Source organism: Rhinolophus sinicus, chromosome 15, assembly GCF_057876585.1.
Source record: "Rhinolophus sinicus isolate RSI-liver-muscle chromosome 15, RSI-T2T, whole genome shotgun sequence".
Lineage (NCBI taxonomy): Eukaryota > Metazoa > Chordata > Mammalia > Chiroptera > Rhinolophidae > Rhinolophus > Rhinolophus sinicus.
In genome coordinates this window covers 89,354,368-89,372,837 of record NC_142515.1, presented here as the reverse complement: position 1 = coordinate 89,372,837, position 18,470 = coordinate 89,354,368, and the positions used below count along the sequence as shown (strand labels likewise).

The window sequence follows — 18,470 nt, the reverse complement described above, 5'->3', positions numbered from 1 at the left end:
TATTCATGTAACTGGAACCCCACTCTGAAATAACTCCTTTGCTCAAAACACACGTCTCCGTCAGCCTGATGTCCAGTGTAACCAGCTGCCCCATTTTCCTCCAAGCCTCACTTGGACACTGACAGTTACCTGAGCTACTTCTGAATCAACAAGTGCGTTAGATGTGGACCTGGCCTGCTTGGCTCCTGCTCAGGGGATCAGCCTCTGAAACAGGGCTGCTTCCCCCCAGCGTTGGTTCTAAGTGCTTTTCCAGTCCTCCATCTCCCGCCAGGCCTGCCTCGGACCTGAGCTGGTCCAGCTGCAGTACCTTCTCCCTTGCTCACTCAGAGAAGAGGAAAAACCCTACTGAGCAGGCCTGTGTGGAGCCCTGGTCTCACAGCTGCCACAGTCAGAGAGCTCATTGCAGCTGGACAGGAGAAGGCAACCCCTTGTGGTGAAATGTGGTAGAAGGAGGCCTGCACTAATTACTTCACCCTGCCAGGCCTTACGAAACTTGAGAATAGCATGTGCCTCACTCTCACACAACAAATATGTGAGTACCTACTATGAGCCAGGCCCTATTCCAACTACTGGGGATCAGTGTTGAACGACACCCATTGGGCCCTGCCTCGCCAAGCTTACTAAATACTCGTGTTGACCTGAGGATTACATGCAACAAAGAATGTTTCACACTGCAGTGAGCATCTGCTATTTCTTATGTGTGTGGCTCATGTCCTCCTTTTGGGGGGGGAGGGTTGTGGGGGTAATAATACTCCAAATTCCCCTTAGATACAAATCTTCCCCCTCTCTCGTTATTATATCCCTAAAAGCTACCAATCTTAGTCCAACCCCTGGGTTATAGGCTGAGGCAGGGGACCAATCTTGGCAAGTCACTGGGCCCATCCAGGATGAAATATGTGATTCATGTGAGACCATCCAGAGTCCTAGCCTGAGCATTTTTATTCTGCAGCTGGGACTCATAACCTGCCCTTTTTCCCTTTGATTGACAGCTCTAAGTTCAGGCCTCCTTTCAACGGCAGGTGGCTCTGCCCTTCCATGCAAAGGATCCTGGGAAATGAGCCCCAACCTGGACTGAGGTGAGGGGACACATGCCGAGCCACAGGGCCGTCCTCCGGCAGCCTTGGCTGTGGGCCCACCAACCCTGGGGGCTACAATCGTTCCAACCTTTTCAAGCTTTGGTTGAAGAACCAATGCATTTCCTTTTCCGTGTCTTAGCTCTTCTGAGTTAGTAAGTATGTCCCTTAACTACAAGGCTTCTGGTAAATGCAAATGCGAATACAATGGTTTCAAATAATGAGCATTCAATAATGTTCCTCTCTCCTAGAAAGCGAGAATGGACAAAGGAGAAGGTGAGGTGAGAAGTAGGAAAGATTTGGAAAGAGGGAGCTGCTGGGGATTTCCAAATAACAAGATTTGTGTAGCCTGCATTCTTTACTGTGTCTTTGGTTTAATTAGACTGAGGAAACAGGAATCCAAAAACATTCATTTTTATGTATCTGTTGGCATTAAATATCTATTATCTATCTATCTATCTATCTATCTATCTATCTATCTATCTATCTATCTATCTATCTATCTATCTATCATCTATATCTATCTAATGAATGTTCTCACCAAACTAAAAGGGAAGGGTTTTATAATTCCTCAACATGGCTCAAGAGAGTGAGAGGGGATGGGCATTGGTGCATCTGTGAATTTGCTATACTGACACCAATGGACCTTCTCCAGGAAGAGGGAAGTGCGGTACTGGGGCACGGGGAAAGCCCAGCAGGGCCATCTCTAAAAACCATATGTTCTCTCATGCAGTTTCTCTTGCCTCAGTTTTTCCTTTCTCCTCTGCTTTTCTTTGATTCATTTAGTCCTTTAGCTCTCTTCCTTCCCTCTGTTCTTTTCCCCTCTTTCCTCTCATCCATCTCTCCCTCTCCAGCCCCCCCACCGAGGATGTGCAGAGGGATGTATCAGACTCACTGTCCATCATTCTTCACAAACACCTGTTCTTATGACTTAACATATCTCCTACCTCCCTGCACAGAGCATTTCTATTACAGGGAATTTCAACACTGGCTTTCAGCCCTAGGATGGCAGGTAAATCAGCTGGAGAGGCCCAGCACATCAAGAAATAGCAGCAGAAGAGCAGGAAACCACTGATCCCCAGTCGGGAACCTTCCACGCACAGCTCCCAGGATCTGCAGCCCATCCCACGGAAGCAAAGCAGACCCCCCTTCAGGGCAGGACAGCAGCCTTCCTCCCAGCCTGGGTGAGCAGTACACCTCCTCGCTAGCCCACGCTGTTGGCCAAGACTAGAATCAATGGTAGTGAAAGAACTAAGCTATAGTTCACGAGCACAAGGTCAGTGGATAAAGCAAACATGAAGGGAGAAGTGGAGTGACCCCTAAGTGCGTGGAATCTACAGAAACAGCTTTCCATCACCTATGCTGGGGGAGGGGAAAAGGAGGCATATCACCCACTGCCAAGTCAGTCAGCCTCGCTGAGCTTCAGTTCTTGCCTGAAAAATGCAGACAGTAATATCCACTGCACATAATTCGAATGAAATAAAATAGCCCATGTGAAAGCATTTGATGCAGTGCATACAATGGATGTCAATAGAATCTGGATATGTTCCTCTTGACTTACCACACACACACACACACACACACGCACGCACGCACGCACGCGCGTGCACGACTTCTAGGTGTGTCCTGGGTTCAGTTCAGATCTACTCCAGTCTTTCTGAATGGCTGGAGAAACAGGTAGAGAGGATGCCCCCTGACATAATGACCTAAGTCAGCCTTGCCCAAGCCCTGTGATCAGAGAAAGGCTCCAGTCTACTCACAGTAGTACAGACACTCAGGACGGTGGACTGACTACGCACCCCACAGTCGGAGGTTTCCCCATAAGAGCTAGAACAACATGGAGGCTCCTGGCCACACTGAATTAATGAAAAAGTCAACACATGGCATCTTGTCTTCCTCCTGAGCCTTTTGTTTAAGGGCAAATATTCCTGATACAGGTGAAGAGAAAGGACTACAGAGACAGCTTCACTCAAAATGCACTTGCCCTACCCACAGACGAGAAACAAGGCTGGAAAGGGTGGAACGCATGGTTATGTCATCATTCAAAATGCATGAACTCAAAAGCTACAATCCTACAACGCCACCATACCCCAAGCGACACTGGATGTGCCTCAGTTTCCTTCTCTGTGAAATAAGAATGATGATAATCCTTTCCCTGGCCATCTTACAAGGCTGAGGTGAGGACCAAGCCAGATAACACGATTGAAATCGCTTTGCTAAATACTCTACAACTAGCCGTTATTGTTGTTGTCGTTAATGTGGAATGGGAAAGAGAGAGCTGCAAGTCCAACAAGAGTCTATCACTATTTTCTCATGGAGAGCTCAGACATAAAAGGTTGGGCTTATAACCTCAGACACTGTGCCCACAGAAAAGCATTCACACGCGAGAAGACTAAAGGATTTCCTTTTACACACCCCTGCCTGCCAATGGGGATGGAAAGCAAGGTGAGGCCATCTTGCATGCTTCCGGGATGGAACATGCTGGGATGGGAGGTGACTACACCTTTGCTCCTGGTTGGAGGCAGGGGCCTCTGGTGATACCTGTATATTTCACCCAAAGTGACAGGGACCTTGTTAGCCGTCCTTGCATTGAGGAGTTTGATGGATTGAACTCCTGGGGAGAATGCAGCAGCCGTGATCCGCCATAAAGATGATGAATAACATTTTTTTTTCTTAAATGATTACTGAAAACTTTATAGCTAGCCAAAGCTGGCTTTCTCAGAGCCCCTGGAGAAACACTTTTATAAAGTGTCATTTAATTAATAAGGAGGTTATTGACTGCTGTCATGCATGGAGTACTGCACAAAGGCTAGGTTAAAAAAAAAAAAAGACAGAGGACCACAGACACAAAGAGGAGGGCAGGGGTGAGGCCAGCCTGGATGAAGGCTAGGTCCCTTCAAACCTTCTAGAATGCCAGCTATGCCCAAAGTAGTCGCCATGTGCCAGGGAGTTCCAGAAGGTAAAGGGATGTTCCCATGGGTAGCCTGGTCGAAAACAGTCACTCTGACACTTTGAAATGAAAAGAGAGGTAGTGTGGTGTGATGGAAAGTTTTCCTGCCTGAAAGTTAAGACTCAAGACTCTTCTGTTAGCTTGTGGTGCAGTCTTAGGAATGTGGCTTCCTTTCTTAGGGTAACTAAAATGATAGAAATGGACTAAATGATTTTTAGGATTCCATCTCAAGTATACTATTTTATTCTGAATTGCTCAGAAAGAAATGGTATCAAGCAAAAAAAAAAAAAAAAAAAATTCACAGCTTTTTCTGGCTGGATCCCCTAGAGAGAGAACACAGATGAATTTGGTGCGAGTTCAACCCTACCAATTAGAGAGAAAAGAAGAACAGAGTTGCACTCAAAATCAACATGAGGAGGATATACCGACAGTGACAAACCCTAGGGAATGTGCTCTGAACTTTGGGAGACTGTCATATCCCTGAGCTGGTTAGCTTCTGTTATGGGAATCCAACCTAGGGCTCCCAAAGGGAGACCTACAATCTCCCACACCCTAGTGATATTCACCATCCCCTGACCAAGGACTCTAGGTGATACCAGGGAGCTCTGTTGTTGGCACTGCCCAGTGAGATATTCTACAGAATGACTTCAGAGGCCTCATATTTTAGTTGAAAGAACTTGGCATTTAAAATGAAATGGGATTGACTTTGAATCTTTGTTTGCAGCTTATTAGCTGTACAATCTTGGGCAAGCTACTTATCTCCGAGCTTAAAAAAAAAAAAAGAAATACTATTGCATAGCTGCATGGATTGTTGTAAAGATTAAGGAAGATGATATATGTAAGAGTACAGTGTCTGGAACATAGTAGGTACTAAAGGATTAGTTGCTTTTCCTTTTTCCTTCCCTGCTGCCTTGCTTTCTTTAAAACTGTAGGAAGCAGATTATCAAAGGCAGGAAAGAGAACAGTACACTGATTGAGTCATGCAACTTGTAAAGACCTCAATCAGGAACATTGATGGCTCAAATCACATGTTCAGTTTTAGCAAAAATTAATGCACGGTCCCTATTTTGCACAAGATTTAGATGATTTGATATTACCAGCACGCCCCAAGGGAAAAACAACCTGAGCTTTTTGAGGACCACAAACTGAGATGAGCCGACAGCGTGAAGGGGCTGCTTTAAAAAAAAGAAAAGAAAGAAAGAAAGAAAGTAATTTATGAATCAAGGGAATGTTGGCATCTCATTGCTTTTTGTAGATTTTAGCCAATTCTGGATGTCCCATTTATATGGGACAATGATAAATCTGAGTATATCTTGAGAATAATGTTATAGAGAGAATTTAGAATGTCATAAGCTTTGAGAAACAATTGTTGGGTCCCAAAATGTTAAGATTGGAGCACCGTAATAGTCATACCCACAGCTAGTTCACAAGGAAACTGCAAAGTAAAGGACCTCTCTACATAGAGGGGCAGTTCCATACCAGGCTTCTCACCTGCACTCTTCCCCGCAGCCATATTCCCTTGTTCAGTGCACAACTTACACCACTGTATGTGGCAACCTTGATGACAGCAAGCCTCAAATTACCAAAAAGTTGTCTGGTGGGCCAGGGCATAGGGTTCTTCTGTGTTTCCATACAGAGTTAGAGCCTAGACCACTAGTGGAAAAGAGTTACATACAGAGAGATAGTATTAGGCTTAAGATAAGAGAGAATTTCCTAGTGATGATAGCCTAATAATGATGGTTGTTACTCTATTGGAAGCAGAAACAAATCTAAAGAGTTCATTGGTCTGAAGAGAATTGGTCAGCTATGAAGGGAAGAAATGGATTCCCCCAAAAAACCAGGCAACGACGCTGCCAGTCCATCGAATGGACCAGAGGATTCTTACCCAAGAGAATATCCCAGCACAATGGCAGGACAATCAGATGTGAAAGAGACATCAGGCACTGCAGTCAGTTGTCTTGCTGTATTCCTGAACCCCCATACCAGGTCAAGCCTATTAGGAGGCAGTGGCTCAGATTGTGGTCACCGGATGCCATCGGATGTGCCATCCCCTGACTTCTTTGTTCTGATTCCAAGCTCTCAAGAAAACTTCTTAATCTTGACTTGGCCCCCATGCACAGATCTACTTATAGAGACAGTTTCTGGAATAATTGTATTTCTGATGGTAAATTAATAAAATTTCAGTTTGATTGTTTTTTGGGTCTCCTGAAGCTTGACTGTTCATGTGGATATAAGTTAGTAATTCGGGATTCCAGTTATAGATATCAGTTTATTAAATGTAATTTCTTTTCAAATGAGAGTGCAGGGAAACACATGCCATATTAAAAATGAACTGATCAGACTTGACTCCCCACGTTCTGAGGTGGGAAATGTGCTGCATCAGCTTTTTCCTGAAGCAGGACAAGACCAGTGCAGTGCATGCTGGGAAACATGGATTTCATCGGAAATGACTTGTCTTCCCAAGCAGGCTGCTTCTTTCGTCTTTGCACTCTTCTATTGCGAACCCAAAAAGCCCTAATAAGTCAGCAATGTGATCCTTTATTACCCAGAGTTGAGGCACTCTCCCTTGACTTAAATGTTCACTTCTTTCCTCCTTTCCTTTTCTTCTTGTTGGGTTTCCGGTCTATGCTCAGGCACATGCTCACGTACTTCATCCTGTGACCAGTCCTTATCATATTAAATTGGAGGCAACGAAGGAGTCCTGCAGGCCTCCTGACTTCAGGTTCAAATGTGGCCGTTTGGTCCATTCTTCAAAAGTCACCTGAGCCTGTGCTACAAGCCACGGGAAAACGTCCCGTGAAACCCCTTGGGGAAAAGTTGCAAAGAGTCAGCCAACAGTGAGTCCCACTGGGAAATGCTTTGGACCTATGAGATTCCTAGATAAACCCGATTCCAGGTCTATGCTTCCCAGAAGCCCATCGCAGTAGGAGCAGGAGAGAACTTCGGTTGCCGAGTAGGAGGATGCAAGTACAGGAAGTGGTCTTGTTTCCTTTTTTCAATTACAGTTGACATTTCATATTATATTAGTTTTAGGTGTACAGCATAGTGGTTAGACATTTATATAACTTACAAAGTGATCCCCCCGATAAGTCTGGTTCCCACCTAGCACCATGCATACTGTGTTTCCCCAAAAATAAGACCTAGCCAGACCAACAGCTCTAATGCATCTTTTGGAGCAAAAACTAATATAAGACCTGGTATTACATTATATTAATTATATTATATTATATTATATTTTATTTTATATTATAAAGACCCAGTATATTATATTTTATTACCCGGTCTTATATTAAAATAAGACCGGGTCTTATATTAATTTTTGCTCCAAAAGATGCATTAGAGCTAATTGTCCAGCTAGGTCTTATTTTTGGGGAAACATGGTAGTTATTACAATATTATCGATTATATTCCCTACGCTGTACTTTACATCCTCTTGACTATTTTGTAACTGCCAATTTGTACTTTTTAATCCCTTCACCTGTTACACCCAGCCCCTCAACCCCCTTCCCATCTGGCAACCATCAGTTTGTTCTCTGTACCTATGAGTCTGTTTCTGTCTTGTTTGTTTATTTTGTTTTGTAGATTCCACATATAAGTGAGATCATACGGTATTTGTCTTTGTCTGACTTATTTCACTTAGCATAATGCTCTCTAGGTCCATAGGAAGCACTCCTGAACTGGACAGGAGGGCTTATTACCTCCTGTAGTTTCCCACTGAACAGAACCCAGCCAGTTGGTACTCACAAAAGATTTATTCATGAAAAGACATTCGGGCCTTTACTATGAGGATACTAAACCTGTACAAGGAAGAAAATTTGTGTCGTGTGTCTTGAACTAGACAAACGTCTTCTCTGAGAAGGTGGCAGATAACAATCATGGTAATGGACTTGGCTGATGAGAACTGAGGCTATTTCAACGATCTGTCCCTTGGGCTGTGCCCTGACAGCCAGAGGCAAGCTAGTTGCTGACTATTGAATTAACGAAGGGGATCCCAGAGAGGACCCTTCCTGTGTGTTCACAAAAGCAGGTGAGATTTCTAGCATATGCCTACCAACCCCCTCCCACCACGACACACTTTCAAATTCTAGATTAAAACATATATGTGTGTGTGTGTGTGTATTTTTTTTAATTGCTGATTGTCAGAAAAATAAGGGAATTTCATGTGAAATATGAAGTTGACAAGAAAGTGTGACTCCACGACGGTGGGTGAGCTTCCCTGGAGGATATCTGCAGATCCTTGCTTTCCTGAAGCATCAGGGGACATGATACAAAGCCTAGGGTATAGAAGAGTTTCCCCCATCATAAAGCCCAGACTCCAGAAGGGAGACCGCTCGAAGGGGTGGCACTTGCCTATTGCACAGCACTGCTGTGTAAGGAACAGCCATGACTGCTCAGTAGCACACGGAATGATCATTTCTCACCCCCACCTCTGGCATGGCAGCCGTGAAGTTCTGCTGGCCTTGGTTGGGCCCGCTCACATGTATGCAGATCAACTGCTGTCCACCAGGATCCTATTAGATGGGGCCACTGAGGTGACCTTGCTGAGCTCCATGCTTCTCTCTGCCTCTGCTTGGGACCTGGGGCGTGGCCCTCCCATGGCAGTGGCATAGTGCGAGAACAAATGGAAGTGCTTCTGCACGTCTTCAAGTCTCTGTTTGTGCCATGACGTGTAACATGCCATTGCTTAAAGAAAGTCTCATAGTTAGGATAAGAATCAGAGGGGGATGTCCCTACAGAGTGACAGGACATAGGGTAAGTATCTAGGGAGGTGCAGTGGGTTGAAGAGTGTTCCCCAAAAAATGCATGTTCACCTGGAACCTCAGGATGTGACCTTATTGGGAAATAGGGTCTTTGCAGATATAATTACCCATAGTTATTGTTCTCAAGGTGAAATTATCTTGGATTTGGGGAAAGAGAGGCTAACTCCAATGACTGGTATCCTTATAAGAAGAGGAGAGAACAGAAAGAGACACACACAGCAGAACGCCATCTGAAGGCAGAGGCAGAGCTTGGAATGATGCAGCCACAAGCCAAAAAATAATAATACCAGGAACCACCAGAAGCTGGAAGAGGCAGGAAGGATCATCCTCTAGAAACTTCAGAGGGAGCATGGTTCTGTCAAAACCTCGATTTCAGACTTCTGGCCTTCAGAGCTACAAGACATTTCTATTGTTTTCAGCCACCAAGTTTGTGGCCATATTGCTGCAGTCCCAGGAAACTAATAGAGCAAAGGGGAAGAACTGAGGCCATGAATGCAATCCATCAGTCATGGAGAATAAGCGTCAAAAACATAATCATCCAGGCGGAGACAATGGCGGGAATTGGGGGCTTTCTTGGCCTTGTATCTGGGTGTAATAAAAAATAAAGTTTCCGCAGAGAATTGCTAACTAGAAACCCACCCTCTACTGAGGTAAGGGCTGAACTCAGACCACCTCTGTGTACCACGCCCCTGCACTCCCTAAACACCCACAACATCCAAACTCAAAGTTTAGTTTTAAATGGCCGCAGGTTAGAGGTGCCCCAGGTGCCTGCCAAAAGCAAAGGTAATTCTCTGTAGGAACATCCATTAAACACAAGCCTCAAAGAATTCCAACATAAAGTGCCAGAGAAAATGTGCTCCTAACATAAAATCACTCCATTTACAACAGTAAGAGCCAGCAGCAACATTCAAACCACAGACTTAGACCAGCACAATAGAAGGAATGGAATACAGAATAAGTACAGGTCATGTATGTGATGGGCTGCATTGTGAACCGCAAATTCATCGGGTGAAGCCCTAACTCCCAATGTGAATGAATTTAGAGAGAGGGCCTTGAAAGAGGGGATTAAGGTTAAATGGGGCCATCTGGGTGGGTGCCAATCCACTATCACTGGTGTCCTTGTAAGAAGAGGAAATTTGGACACAAAAAGGGACACCAGGGCTGTGCATATACAGAGCACAAGCCATGTGAGACCTCAGCGAGAAGATGGCCATCTGCAAGCCAAGAAGAGAATCCTCAGGAGAAACCAAACCCACTGACAACTTGATCTCAGACTTCTAGCCCCTAAAACTGTGAGAAAACAAATTTCTCTTGTTCAAGCCACCCAGCCTGTACCATTTTGTTATGGTAGCCCTAACACCCAAATACAACATGTTTAAAGAAATAAAAGTGAGGTTTGTTAGGATGGCTTATAAACAAGAGGCTATTGAAATCAACCCATCAGGTTTGATAGACACAAAATTCTAGAAATTAAAAACATAATTGGAAACACAATAAATAACAGATCACATTCAGTCATAAACCTGGAGATAGAGCTAAAGAAGACCAGAATACAGCACAGGGAGACAAAGAGCCGGGAAATAGGAAAGTCAGTGCCTTGGAGGATAGAGTGAGGAAAACCAACATACATTTAATCAGACTTATAGGAGGAGAGATAAGAAAGAACAAGGAATAATTAGCCTTGATTGGGAGTGGGGCCAGCTCTGCTGGTGGTTGCTGGGGCGCCACGACACCGGTGATAATGTTTGATACAGATCTGCCTAGTGACAAAATAAATGGAACAGGAATGAAAGCAGAACACACGCATGTCCCAAGTGGTAGGGACCCGAGAAAGCATGATACTCTCAGGGTGTGAGGAGAAGCCTTCCTTGTGTAACGGTGTGTGGTGGTGTATTGTTGTATGTGGTGGTGTGTAGCACACATGTGCTCATTTGGGGAGGCTGAGCGTGCTCAGATGGAAGGGATTTCTCAGCCACACTAAGGAATCTCAGACTGTATCCTGTAGGTGATGGGGAGTCAATGGAAATCTTTAAGCAAGAAAGTGACATAATCAGCTTTGCACTTAGGAAGATAAAATACCGAGGAGAAACTCAATAAGCGCTTGCGGTCTGATGGATGTAGGCCGCTGAGCCGAATCCCTTTGTTCTTGGAAGGCTGTAGATGGGTCGAGCTTAAGGCATTCTAGATCCATCTTCTTCTGCAGAGAGGATTCTAGAGGGACTCTCTGCTTTAGAGTACACCAGGCTCAGGTTGATAAATTAAAAGTGATGACCTCAGGTGCTCTGGAGCTAGAAGGAGCCTCACAAGACATGCCTCACATTCTTCCCAAGCTTCCCTTCCACAGCAGAGACTCACCTGAGAAGCCTTGACTAGGGAAGTGTTTCCTCTACCTGGAGGCCAGTTTCTGCCAGACTTCACTCTAGGTCCATTCTGTTGGCATCCAGGCCAGGCCTGAGGTCACTCTCAGAACCCCTCCCTAGTCTTCGTCTCCCTGACACATATTCACCCAACCAGCCAGTTCCAGGCTATTCTGGCTTTGTACTGTCCTTCCTGCTACTCAGCTTTTTGTTAGTGAGGTTGGTGGGAGGACAGAACTAAAATTCACGGGGCATTAGCCGCTAGCTAGAACCATAATAAGCCTCCTATGTTGGGTTATTAACCCGACTGTCACGTAGCGGTCTTGGAGAGTGAATGTCATTATCCTCAGTTTACGAAGGAGGTTCTACAGCTTGCCCAAGTTCCCCGACCCTAGGAAAGGACAAGACTGGGAGTCAAATACAGGTTGGCCAGGCTCAAACGCATTCTCCATTGCTCCAGGCTTCTTTCTCCACCCAGCTCTTCAGCTCCACCTTTGCAGCAAGCAATTACCTGCAAAATTGCAATCCCAAGGCAAGCGGCCTCCCTTCCACGTTGCCTCTTTTCTCCTGGTTAGAAATGGGTCCCTGTCTCTCCCATTCACAGACGTGTTTGGGTTGGATGCATGTTACCTTTTATTATTAACCACTGTCATGTACCAGTCACTTGTGTAGCTGACCTTTGCTGCTTATTGAATGCCACGTCTAACTATTGTGAGCTGACATAAACCAATAGCCCTGCCTGTGAGATCCTGCCAGTTGCTAAGTGGTGTGAGGCCCCAGCTGATCCCAATCTAGCCCCGGATGTCTGTTCCTGGAGAGCCATTTTCTATAACTGCTCTTGTGCCCAAGGTGCACTCTTTGAGTTTCATATTTTTCCAAGTAAGTAATGTGTACATGTTTGTCGTGCAGGAGACCCTGCTCCCACTCCATGTGTCGTGCGGGGAGGCCTGCAGGGTCTCTGGTCCCGCTCCCCACACAAGAACGCAGGACATGGTGAGGCCAAAAAGGAACACCCACGGAGCCATAGGTAGGGGAGTCATACCACTATATTCTCTCTGGCGGCGGCACTATACTCTCACTGGAGGCTGGATCCACACTGTCCGCAAACCGCCATCCACGCTTGCCAGCCCAGCCGCCATCTTCTTGCTAGCCCCCATTCTCTCTCTCTTCCTTCTCTCTCTGCTAGCATAGCCACAGCAGTTATATTAGTGGCCATTGGCTCACTGGTTACAGCTGACGGCCAACTAGCCACAGCTGATGGCTATGCAATCACAGTTGGCCATTTACTACCTGAGCCAACACCTTTCTATGTGAGGCCGAGAGCCTGGAAACTACTTTCTGGGGCTCTGCCCCCACACTCCACCCCTACAGGCTCTCGCCTCACAATCTACACGACAAGCGTCTTCCGCGAGGGGTCCTGTGCGAGGAGCCTGGAGGTGAATGCAATATCCTGGACATAGCCAGGCTCTCTGGGCACAGCCAGGGTTTCTCAGGGCACCACCAGTACTTCTGGGCACAGCCAGACTTCCTGGATTTCTTAGGGTACCACTAGTTTCCCCGGGCACAGCTAGGATTTCTCAGGGCACTGCCACTCTCTGTGGGCACAGCCACACTTCCTGGACACAGCCAGGGCTCTCAGGGCACTGCCACTCTCTCTGTGCCTCTCAGGGTACCCTGCTGGAACAATAGCGACTCACAATCAAGGTGCTTACATATTAGCAATGGCGGCCAGTCAAGACACAAAAGCAAATATCCCCCAGTTCCACTACATGGTGGTATGTTCCCAAGCAAACAGTCAAGCGGTCCATTAAATTAGGGATAGAAAGCAATTCCCCATAGTCCATAGTCATTTTCCAGGGCTGTCCTGGGGGTGAGGGACGACCTTGACCTCACCCTCATCTCCCACGGAGGACTCAGCAAGCGTTACCTCCTGGGACTATAAGTCCCGCATCCGGGCTGCCTGAGCGGGAACTTCCCCGGCCCACAGGGCTGCAACGACCTTCGCTTTCTCCGGCCTGTGCTGGTTGGGGAACCGTCCACATCCTCCCACCCCTCCACGGGGGTCCAGCTCTCCGGCAGCTGCCCCTCCTGGTCTTCCTCAGACTGAGTGTTCATACGCACAAACTGCTCCACCGTCCTTCGGAGAGCTTTGGCCGGCACCATACCCTGCTCGCTGCGCCATGTGTCGTGCGGGGCGGCCTGTGGGGTCTCTGCTCCCGCTCCCCATACAAGAACGCAGGATATGGTGAGGCCAAAAAGGAACACCCACGGAGCCATAGATGGGGGAGTCATACCACTATATTCTCTCTGGCGGCACTATACTCTCACTGGAGGCTGGATCCACACTGTCCGCAAACCGCCATCCACGCTTGCCAGCCCAGCCGCCATCTTCTTGCTAGCCCCCGTTCTTTCTCTCTTTCACTCTCCTCTACTCTCCTCCACTCTCCTCGGCTCTCCTTCGTAGCCGCAGCAGTTATATTAGTGGTCAATGGCTCACTGGTTACAGCTGACGGCCAACTAGCCACAGCTGATGGCCATGTAATCACAGTTGGCCATTTACTACCTGAGCCAACACCTTTCTATGTGAGGCCGAGAGCCTGGAAACTACTTTCTGGGGCTCTGCCCCCACAATGTTTACAAGGATTATCTAGTTGAAATGATTCTCCAGATACAAGGCTCCAAAACAGCCTTTAAAAATGAGCTGACAGTGGCGCCATTTACGTTGTGCAAAGGACTGAGGCCTTTGGCACCTGAATCTCTGTGAGCAGTGGTAGCCAGGAATCTGAATATGCACCTAATCCTGGCCATTCTTACGTCATCAGCCCATGTGCTTCCCTAGACTGGAGTCGAGGAAGCACGTGGCAGAGGAAGAGAAGAGGAAAAAAAGAAAAGGGAGGGAACAAAAACCAAAGGGGAAAAAAGTGAAATAAGAAAGAAAGGGAAGAGGAAGGAGGGAGGAGGGAAGGTTGGGAAGAGGAAGGAGAGCTTGGTCCCACTCTTCAGAGCATTCCGAGCCCTACTTGGGCAAATGAATGTTTTACCTCATCTCTCGCTTCAGTGCTGTGCAGAGCAAAGGTTGTGAGTTCAATGAACAGTTGTTGATTGACGCTTTAGTCACTGATAGCATTTGCAGTGGTGCAGAGAAGGTGAGTTCACATGGAGTTTAGCACAGGGCGAGGCGAGACCTTAGAAGGATGTTGAGTCTGTTTTCAAGGAGGTTGGCACCTTCCTCAGGGATAAGCTGGGGATCTGAGGAGACATTTTTACTTACCCCTCATCCTGGTGATGGGGTGGCAGTGATGGCATTCCTGGCAGGGAGCGGGAAGGCAAGATACGCTGCATTGTGTGGGGAAGTCATCCCAAGGCGGGAGTGTCCTGCCGCCGCGTGACTTCTGAATGTCCTGTAGGACATGCACGTAGGTGAAAAGCCTGCTCATAATGACGCGGGCCCAGAACTTAACTGCATTTTATGACATGAAACCATATTAGGTGTTAAAATATGGTTTTAATATATACTGTAGGTTCCAGAAATGCAACTTCCTTGTAAATCAAGGGAAGATTGTGTTATTTAGTTTTCCAAGAGTTGTTCACCATTTTAGAAAATCATGCCACCGATGGCGATGCTCTTTATGCTATTTGAGCTATCAAAGCAACACACCTGGATCAGTCCCCATTTGTCCCCCTGCATTCATGGCGACCTGATAAGTAGTGACACCTTTACGGACTGCCTTACAGTCGGACTGCCTTACAGTATTTTCTGGTGTAGACACACCCATCACTTACACAGTGAAAAAACATTTATTTTATTATAAATTACTTTCCCTTTATTCCTCCTTCTTCATGTCACTGCTAGTACATCACATTTATTTGTCTAATTAGAAATACAGATAGGTTATATCATCGAGATGGCATTGTTTTTGGATTTCATGTTAGGATAATTATGGGACATGGCACAACAGTTGGCATGATAAGTTTGAGAGCCACTGACCCACACTCCCATTTTCCATGCAAAGAACTTGAGATCCAGAAAGGTGAGTGACTGGTCCAGCTCACACAGCTCCGTGGAAACAGTGAGAAGGTTGGGATCCAGGTCTCACTGTGACAGAGGCCATTTTACCACAGCTGGAACCCTCCTGATGACACAGGCTCTGGGTAGAGTGAGGCCTCTTGTCCTTCTTTTGCGCCAGGTCTCCTTTCTTTTTTTCTTGTTATGCCCACTTGGATAGATTTTCATCTTCTACGCTGTGAGAGAGAGGAGACCACATGAAGAAGATGGGTGTTTCTTTCAGGATTATGGATGGGGTATGAACTTCCTGTAGTTGCTGTAACAAATCACCACAACCTGGGTGGCTTAAAACAACAGAAATGTGTTCTCTTGCAGTTTTCGAAGCTGGAACTCAGAAATCAAGGTGTCAGCGGGGCCATGCTCCCTCCAAAGACTCGAGGGGAGAATCTTCCTGTCTCTTCCAGCTTCTGGGGGAGCCCCAAGCATTCCTTGGCTTGTGGCCCCATCACTCCAATGTCTGCCTCTGTCTTCACATGGCCTTCTTCCAGGTATCTCTGTGTCTGTGTCCCTTTGTCTTCTCTTATAAAGACTTGGCAGTGCATTCAGGGTACACCCTAATCGAGGACCATCTCGTTGTGAGATTCTTAACTTACTGATATCTGCAAAGACTCTTTCTTCAAAAGAAGGTCACATTCATGGGAGGTTTCAGGCCGACATCTCTTTTGGGAGGTATAATGAACTATTTAACCTGCTACAGATGATATTATCAAAAGACAACTGCCTGGCCAGGCACAGATCACACTTGGAATTTAGACTCCACACTTTCTAATTTCTCAGTCATGGATTCCAAAGTCTATTCAGTCATGAAAATGTTTGGTAGGGGTTACATAGAGTTGGGGGCGGTCCATGAGCTCACCCAATTTCATCCCTCATGTTAGAAATGAGTCCATGGAGGATGGACCTTGAGGGCATTGTGCTAAGTGGTGTAAGTCAGACAGAAAGACAAATGTCATGTGATTTCACTTATATGTGGACTCTGGATAGCAGGCTAAATGAATAAACAAAACAGAAACAAGCTCATAGGTACAGAGAGCATTTTGATGGTTACCAGGTGACAAGGTGGGAGGGAATTAAGAGGTACAAACTGGTAGTTACAAAAGAGTCATAGGGACATGGAGTATAGCATGGGGCATATAGTCAGTAACATTGTAATAACTAGGTAAGGTGTCAGACGGGTACTGGATTTATCAGGGTGATCACTTCGTAAGTTATATAAATGTCTAATCACTCTGTTGTACACTGGAAACTAATACAATATTGTGTCAACTGTAACTGAATTTTTTTTTTTAATATTAAAAATATATACAAATAGAAAAAAATAGAGAAATGAGTCCATTGAGATGCAGGGAATAGAAATGACTTGCTCAAGGTCACTCAGAGAATGGGTATCAGAGCTGGGACCAGACATAGCTTTCAAGCAGTGCCTTGTTCTTCCCCAGCAAGGGGTCTCCCACGCCCTTGTCCATAATATGAAGTGAGTCCTAATCCTTGACCGTCGCCTCTCCTCCCAACATTCACCGAACCACCTAGTTTGGGCAGCAGCCAGCCCTTTCCTGAAGAGTCACAGACCTATTGAGGGTGGATGAGGCAGCTTTCTAGGCTCCCTGGGGATTTACTAGATGCAGAAAACCATGCCAGGCTCTTTCTCCCCAGGCTGCTTTCCCTTCACAGACACTTGTTCCATATTTACATTCCATTTATGTTGCTTCTTGTTTATCTTGTTACCTAAGTACTTGGCACAAAAGTAATTATTTCGTTGCAAAAGCTGCAGCAGCCAGCAAAGTTACACACACACACACACACACATACACACACACACACACACACACAGAGGACTTGGACTAGGGCACAGAATTATATAAATAACCACCTCAATGAGGACATGGGAAATTATGCTCGCTCTGCCACTATCGCCACTGTCAGGAGAAGATTCCGAAGGTAGCATCTTGCCATCGTGCGGAGGGAAAAGATCATTTATTTCTTAGCAAAGTGGTTTTGCACATGCTCATAAAGCACCCCCCACACTCCCCGTGCACACCCACCCTCCTCGGATTATCACACAGTATCAAGTCACAGTGGGCCTTCCGCATGCAAAGCAGACAGCAGGCAGCAACCTGCTGGGTCCCCATCCACAGAACTGTTCTCCCTTTCATGCCAATGAAAACAGTGGGGGGAGGGGGAGTGGGGGCATTTTTCCTCAGGGAAACAAAACCCACTCTCCTACCAAAAAAGACACAGTGAGCTTGGAGGCTGTCCCCAGTTCCAAGCACCCAGACACACATGTTTCCCCCTCTTTCTTGATGCTTACTTACAAAGCGATTTTAATTAGATGGATCCCATTTGACTGAGAGCAAAATAGTAATCGCATTTTTTTTTTTTTTTTTTTTGAGATGAGGAAAAAAGAAATGGAGCGCAATCAGCTGGGAGTTGGGGGGAAATAAAGGTATTTTTCTCCCCAGGCTCTACCCCACCCCCCCAGAGCCAGATTCCAAAGGAAAACTGTCCCTCGAGTGCTGTTTTGGAGGTCGTGCTGTGATGCACGCAGCCTTTCTGTTCCTCCCATTTCATGTCGCACCCACCCGAACACATGCTGTCATTTCTGAGTCTCCAGTCTCCTCCTCTCTCCTGTTCCTGCCTTTCTTGTTATCTATTCCTTCATCTGCCTCGTTCTTCCTCTTCCTCCCACTTCCTTTCTCCTTTCCCTCACTCTCCTTCTCAGCCCCTCTCTCTACTGTCCACTCTTCTGAGCAACCCCATCCTCACCCTACCCCCTTGCTGCAGCTGTCGCAGGTGACTTCCCAGCTCCCTTTTCTCCTAGGAACCCGAACAGGGTGGGCTGATTACAGCCCGTCTCTGGCCAACAGACAGAATGGAGGTGGTGTGGGCTGGTGGGGGTGAGGAGGCGTCAGTGAGTCAGGGGGCGGGTGGGAGACACCTCCAGGACACCACTTCTCGAGTCCTGGCCTGGCTTGCTCTGCCCTCCCTTTTCTCATTAAGAGCACAAAGCCTTGAGCAGGCGCCCCGGTAACATCATTTGTCACTGATTGGGGAGCAGGATGGGTGGTAGAAAGAGTGCCTGCTAGACAGGAGACCGTTGTGTCTTTATAAGAGAGAGATTTGAAGAGAGAAAGAAACAGAACAAGAACACGCACACACAACATGAAATACGGACAAGAGTACCTCCCCACCCCCCCACCCAGCCTCAGTGTCCTTATGGGCCCTGGGGTGGAACAGAAGAGGAGGAAGGGGAAGCGTAGCTATCAC

General features: G+C 46.6%; 1 pseudogene; it reads left to right on the top strand.

The window, feature by feature from the left end:
- Positions 1–1,333: 1,333 nt before the first annotated feature.
- Positions 1,334–18,470, top strand: part of LOC109454210 (ribosome biogenesis protein NSA2 homolog) — a 174,099-nt pseudogene continuing 156,962 nt past the window's right edge.